The sequence below is a fragment of the Acromyrmex echinatior genome, chromosome 6 (genome assembly GCF_024713525.1).
Source record: "Acromyrmex echinatior isolate Ae372 chromosome 6, ASM2471352v2, whole genome shotgun sequence".
Lineage (NCBI taxonomy): Eukaryota > Metazoa > Arthropoda > Insecta > Hymenoptera > Formicidae > Acromyrmex > Acromyrmex echinatior.
The window spans coordinates 2715001-2722703 of NC_141857.1; the positions used below are offsets into that span (position 1 = coordinate 2715001).

At 32.6% G+C, this 7703-nt stretch overlaps 1 long non-coding RNA gene across 2 annotated transcripts in view; it reads right to left on the reverse strand.

Annotated features, from left to right (window-relative positions):
- The window catches only part of LOC147909268 (uncharacterized), a 98854-nt gene that overhangs the window by 30893 nt on the left and 60258 nt on the right, over nucleotides 1–7703 (reverse strand). The window lies entirely within an intron of this gene.

Consider the following 7703-nt stretch of genomic DNA (forward strand, 5'->3'; position numbering starts at 1 on the left):
GTGGTGTTCCAGCGTCAAGTGAGAGCGTGGCGTCGATAGATAGAGCGTGTTAAAGTACGAACGTAATATTGTTACGATTGAATTAGTTGATGTTACGAGTGTTGTTCACGCGCAATAATATACGCAATCGAGCGTTTATTTATATCGAGCGAATTATTTATCGAAATTATGTTCGTCTATTCGCGACGACGCCGATCTTCGATTCTGTGAAATGCGATATATATTGCCGCTACTGCCGCACTATTCTCTCCGCGTGCGAGCGTAAAAAGGAAGGACGCGCACGCCCTACTCCGTGCATATGTTAAACATATGATATGGTACAAAAAAGGACAAATGTATTAGGTGACGTTTATTGAAAATTGAAGAGGAAATTATGAATTTTTATTACTGAAAAAAAAAGATTGCGTTGGCTCTTTCATTTCTTGCATGTATACCCCGCATGTTCATCGGAGGAAAAAAAATGTTATTAATGCGCTCACCTTGACTTTCTCAAATCGGATTTCGTGATTTATCATGATTCTATCATGTATAAATACCGATGTTACATTATTACGTGTAAATAACAGTAAATTATCGGAAGTAAATTATCAGCAATAAATTATATCAATTTATATATATTATTTATTGTGTCGCTGCAATACTTTTATAAAATCGTAAATATCGAAATCATTTAATATGAAATATTTTTATTGCATTTTTTAAAAGAGGAAAATATCTGACATATCTTCTGATATTATTTTTCCAAGCATACATAAAAATGCCTCCACTTCAGTTGCGCAAATAATTATACTTTTTGGAATGAATCAATATAATATTTTTTTTTTCTTAAAGTTCACGTTATCCTCTTTTCAAAACATTTATTTTTATCTGTATCTTTTTTCACAATAAAGAAATGATTTTTTGGGAGAGAGAAAAAAAACTAATTGCTCTGTTATAAACTCTTCACAAATTCTTTTTTTTGCTCTGTTATAAAGTCTCTAATTTCCACAGGATCTGTTTCTTGTGGCTAAACGAATGTACACTTTTGCACCTTAAAGCGAGATAGATATATATATTTAATATTTAGCGAAAGCGAGAAAGAGAATTCTACTGGCAGTTTAGTGCAGGAATAAAAAATAGCATTATTTTTATGTTCGGAGAAGGGGAGGTCGGGCCCCTGGATTCTCTTATACTATACAAGCTAATTATGCAATTTTAATCGTTCAGGTTTACCCATAAATCGATCAGCGTATAGCCGCGAAACTAGTTAAGTCCGCCTCGCGCTATTTCGAGAGAACTTGGCGCCAGGAACGAAACATTATTACGAGACCGCGGTCCCCATATAAACCGGAATGTTCGCCACTAGGAAATGTCTAAGGGGCTCCGCACAATAAAAGGAACAGGAAACAGAGAATAAAAATTTCATCAGAAACTGTGTATTCCACAATACATGATTTTTGATAAGTTTTTCTCTGTTTAGTATCGCATAAATCACATATATTATAAACGTCATCCACGTGCAGGTAATTCAGAACGAGGCGGATAATCATCGATCCATTTTTCGCGATTTTCATTATGTTTTTCTTCTTTCTCGTGTGCAGCAGAGCGAATGGGGCGAAAACAGGACCGTTCCTCGCGCGACAAGACAGGCGCGTGCTTCTGGGGCGCGCGATTAAACTCTTGATCTGCACTTTCGTTCAAGCGTGGCTAACGCAAGGAGGGGCTCGACATATCTGAGGAAAAATCACGCCGGAGGTCCAGAGAAACGCCTCCGCTTCGTTCCGCGCACGCGAATCGCGAGTCGCCAGCTGGGGAACGAGAGAAAATTCGAAGTGGCGGCTTGTTCCGAGTGTCCGCTTATCCGGCTGTCCGTCCATCGGTCCACCTCGTCATGGACCTCGGTTCTCGCCGTGCGAGAAGTCGTGAAAAGAAAGTGTAAACATATGCGCGTGTTACACAGTCGAAGTGTAATCAAAATAAATTACATATGCAACCGCGTCTGAAATCACATGTATTCGAAGCACGCGCGTGTTCACAAGAACTGTCGCGAAGGAGAAAAGTTGTAATCTTTGAGAGATCAACAAAATTTACCTGAACTCTTCGAATGGAAATTTAAGGTTCATCTATTTTAGCTCGCGCGAGAGAGAATATTCACACCCGCGCACGTGACTCATCGGTGTGTCGTTGATCTTCAGTAGTGAAGAATCACGCAAGAGCGGAAGCGGTTTTAAGAAGAGCATGTATTTGTCTCGCCTGCCCGGGTAAAAAAAGTTGATAGAGAACGATAGAAAATTCTATCGTTTTGAATATGGAATCTGGTTCGTGAATTCACTAATTTAAATCAAATTTTATATAAATTTTATAGAGCTCGATAAAATACGATAGGATTCATATACGATCAATTTGATGCTCGTAAGGTCGATGATAGAAAACAATATAAGTTTATAGAAAACAATACAAATTGAAATCCTATCGTTTTCAATTGTCCTCTATCAAATTTTTTTATTAGGGTGCCTCGAGGAGATTGAACTGCTTGAGCCCATCACTTGATAAAACAAAGAGGGTAAGATTTAAGACAGAATAGATTACGTGTATTAAGAATGTATTATCTACATATTTTTTTAACAAAATGAAAAATTTATGAAAAAATTACTATATTGTATTTAAAAATAATAATACACAAGCTCTTCTCGGCGGCGATATTATAAATCAAAAATTATTTCAATAAAAAGTAGATAAGTTTTTAAAGACTAATTAAGATAAAAATGAGAAAGTTTTCATTTAAACTATAAAATTATATCGTTAAATATAAATATTAAACTTAAATTGTTTTATATGTAACATTCACATTTATTTTTACGGAATGTAGATAAATTTCAATTTCGGTCAATTTAAAAAAATTTAAGACCGTAGTTCTGTAGATTCGTAGTTCGGAATAGATTGCATATTAAGGATATTTATTATCTCTTTTCAATTCTAGAATTGGAAAAAGATAAGAAATAAGTTAAACCTCGGTTAAAAGTTAACCATGAATTGTAAAACTGGACCTAAATAGTAAATGTGCGCGAGTTAATTTATTTCTATTTTTCATTTACTAAAATTGTTTCATTGTTTTATAAAATTTCATAAAACAATATACGTACAACTCTTTTAATTAAAATCAGTCTTTGAATAGATGCATAAATAAAATGTACACTGATTTATATTATTATTTAAAAATAATATTTATTTATTAACTTGGAATATTTTGTAGCTATTCAACAAAAAATCTACAAAAATCACTCATATTTATATACTACAAATTAAATGTTAATTTATAATTAAAAAAAAATATTATCTAAAATCATCAACTTCGTTTGTATATACATTATTTTTAATTGATTTAAAACATAATTTCTTTTTAATTGTCAAATGCTTGTTATCATTTATTATTATTCAAGGAAAACAGATTATCATTTTTCTCGCTCTTTTCAGAGTTAGATGATATTTCTATTTTCAAAGAATATTTAAAATCAAAAGTTTTGAATAATTTATTTTCTTAGAAGAAGAGAAAAGAGAAGATATGAATCAATTTCGTGATGACGGGTGCGTTGAACGGTGCGATATCGGTCGAAGCCACAATTAACTAATTGTTGGTTGATTGAAGAGACGCGGATTCTGAACGTCGCCGCATTCCGCGCCGAGCGGCGAGACACAAATCAAAGGCCTATTCTTTTGCCGTACCCTATAGGACTAAACTTCTTGCATGATTCATCATTTGTCCTTTTCTCTTCAGTGTGAAAAGTAAAAGAAGAAAAATGAACTGTGCCAGAAGTTCAGTCCTGGGGGTGTGGAAAAAGAGCAAGCCTCGCGAATCGTGCATCGAGCCAGAGTGCGCGGCGAACGCGCAATTTTACGCAACGAGCGCGCGTGTTCACGCGTGTGTGCACGTGTGTGGGCACGTCGCCCTTTAACAGCTTTTCCATACATGGCTCACATAACGTTAGTCATCTTCACGGCTTCCAACTGAGCAATTATTTGCCGATGACCTCGCGATCTAGCGACAGCGCAATGTTCTCACGGACGGAACCGACGCGTTTCGCGACACGTGTTACGCTCGAGAAGCGGATCTCGCGTTTCGCGGACTTTTTCACCGTCGTCGCGTCGTTACATCACGCGCGTCGCGCCACTATTACCAGTTCAGCGCTCTCAGAAACATCGAAAACGAGTTACGTAGAGCATGTCTTGCACAATCTCTCAGGCTGAAACGGGTTATCAGACAGTCGCCTCCTTATCGCCTATCAGCGACATACCATTTTACGACGCTTACCGCGCGACGCGACGCCGCGCGTCCAGCTTCCGAGGGTTGCTCAAACTCGAAAGTTATTAAGTTCATTCTGAAGGGGTTCCTACATGGAAAAAATGATTGCAGATGATGATCTAAAATTTTAGCTATATGTAGACACAGATTTGAAATTCATTTTGTTTGGACCATCAAAATAATTATGTAGAAAACTTAAGCTAATGAATTGTTGCAAAAAGTTTTGATATTCTAGGAATAGCTTTACTGTTAGATATTAAAGGAACAACAGTGATTCAGTTCTGGAAATTTCCTGATTCATTCCGTTTTTTTCGAATTGTTTTATTATATTCTATTATTTGAAAAATTGTTAGTGAAACAAATGCTTCTAGCAATAATAAAATAAGTTACACAAAAGGACGATTTTGCAGAATTATTTAAAAATGAAGTTAGATCTAAAAATTTAGTATCTAAAAATTTAGTTAGAAATCTGTAAATAAATTTGTTTAACTCGTCAAAATAATTAGGATGCTTAAACAGGTTGCTAAATGTTAAAATTTTTTGCAGCATTGTCATTAACGTTTAAGCGTTAAGCTTTGATAATCCAACAAAATTATTTTCAGATCTGTATCTAGCTAAATTTTTGGATACTTTAACAAAACCGTTCTTTTTGTGTACATACGTAAATTTTTTTTAATTTAATCCATTTCTGTAGTTATTCTAGTGTCTAGAAAAGAAGATTTTACGGTATAAAATTTCCGCACGAAAGTTCCTGAAATCTTGTGTGTCTGAGAAATTCAGAGAATTCTACAAATCCATAATAGAAATATTAGAAATTTTATATTCTATTTTATATTAAATTCTATTTTACGATATTGTATATCGTATCTTACTATTTCATTCGCTTGTTTTACAGCTTACAAACGACTTAATTAATAATTATGTAACACACGTCGTTCGATACAATGGGTACTATCTGCCTACAATGAAATGTAGTATAATTCATTCACGCGACGAGGCGATCGCGCGATTTCTGAAAGCACGCACAACTTAGTGCACGTTCGACACGCATACCTAATGTTCAATTTTACATAATCAGAAAGGGTATATAAAATATATGCGCACACATTGTGGTCAAGGGGATCACGGTGCGTTTTGTTTCATTTAGTTATGCACAGTGCACTTGATCGAATTCGAGAGAGGCATATTTGCAATTTACGTGACTTCCAACAAGCGACACAGTGCGACACAGTGATCATGTCATCTTTGTTTAACATTGGCAAACAACAAGGATGTAAAGATTGTGTCACACCGTGTTACTTATATCACTTATTGAAAGGCATATAATAAGCGTAGACACGCGTGGTAACGTCACATTCGTGCGTGACGCAGACTGAGAAACCTGAAACGGTAAAACTTAAACTTGACACTTGACACTGATTATGAGCTTTCTAATTGAATCAAAATGAAAGAAAAGATGATAGCAAGTGAGAGGGAAGTGTGTCTTGAATCATTACGTTAAACTAGTTTTCAAACAATCTGTAGTTCATATTAAAAGTCTGGATAAAATTTTATTTATTTATTGTAATTGAATTCTAGTAAAATTTTATTATAATTTTAAGCTATCATTTAAAAAATTAGAGAATATGTACGTATATATAAGGTGTTCTAAAATTCGAGATTTAAAATATTACAACAAAACAATATTATTTTAAAAATTAAATAAAAAAATTATTTGTAAATTTTTATTTTAAACAATAGTTTCTGAGATATAAGAGAGGTATAATATATTTTAATATGGCCAATTGCAAACTACATTTAGATGATCACTTGTACTTTCTAAATTTCTTAGAGTGAAATCTCACTCACTTTAAAGGAGTGAAAATACTGCCATTATTGAAAAAGAGTAAAAATATTTGCATCCATAATCATAATAAAATACTTTATATTTAAAAAATAAAGAAATAGTTAAGAAGAAAAATATTTTGGGTATTCCAATGAATTACGTTCTAACAACATTTTTTTCCTATCTATGATAGAAATTTATTAAAAATTATTGTTCTTTTTACTACGAAACACGTAGCAATAAATTAATTAAAATTCAGTAACGTTCGCGTAATCAATGAGCAATATCAGCGACATGTAAAATAAGCAGATGAAGTGTGATGCCATTTGGATTTTTGGTGACCTCTTTTAGAGTCATTCACATCGATTAATTTATAACATTTCTCGCATACAACGTTCTGCGAAAAATAAATATTTTTTACAACGTCAAATATGTATTTTTCTTCGTTTTTCTGATTTTTATATTTGTTCACGAAACGATGTGATTTAATTTCATATAATTCCCAAGAATACATCGAAGCATACATAAGAGATAATATAAATGGTTGCTGAAATTTGAGACAATCAGATATAGACGCGATAAATGATAATTTATTGACGAGGTGACGATTCTAACACATTGAATTTTTGGTATCGAAACTTTCTACAATTGTTACATCATACCGGACGCTGTCGCGACAAGACGCGCAAAATGATATTAGCCGTTCCAGTGTGTATTCAAAAACCCACTTCTACTATTTAAGGTATAATTATGATTGAATAGGAGATATAATTATCAATCGCAAACTGCAGCGAAGCTTTATCGCTAACCAAATTTCACACATCATTTATTTAAAGATTGTACGTTCGTTTGCACAAGAAAGTAAATAAAAAGAAGATTTATTTCTTAATCGCTTCAACTTAATGTTTTCACTTAGTGCTAATTTGTTAGTTTGTTCATGTCAATCAAACATTATATATTTCGAAAAAGAAGTTATAATTCTTTCTCAAAAAGTTCGTAATATGGAAAGAATATTTTTACTAATGTATTTAAAAATTTAGATACAGATCTGAAAATAATTTTTTTGGATATCAACATAATTATGTAGAAAATTCAAATTTGATGACTAATATTGCAACAAGTTTTGACATTTTGCTCTCATCGTTTAAGTTTTCTATACTATTTTGATGATTTAAAACAATTATTTTCAGATCTGCATCTGGCTAAATTTTTAACTTTACCTAATTTTTAAATACAATACTGCACTGCAAAAAAAATATATTACATTTTAATACATATTTATTTAAATAGTACTAAATATTTACTAAATGTAAACATACATTTATTTGATACAAAAATCATTAATTTGATTTAATATCATCTTTTTTATTGAATAAATATTTATTTATTATAAATAAAATAAATGTTTAGTTAGTATTTTTCAAACAAATATTAAAATTTAATAAATTTTTTTCAGTGTTCAGCAAAATCGTTCGTGAATAGTTCACTCTTTTAATTGATCAGCTAAAATATTGGAAATAATTCCGAAAAAAACCGAGAAATTTCCTATCGCTTTGATATCGCGATCTGAAATTGTTGCTAACGCATGTCGGATATTTC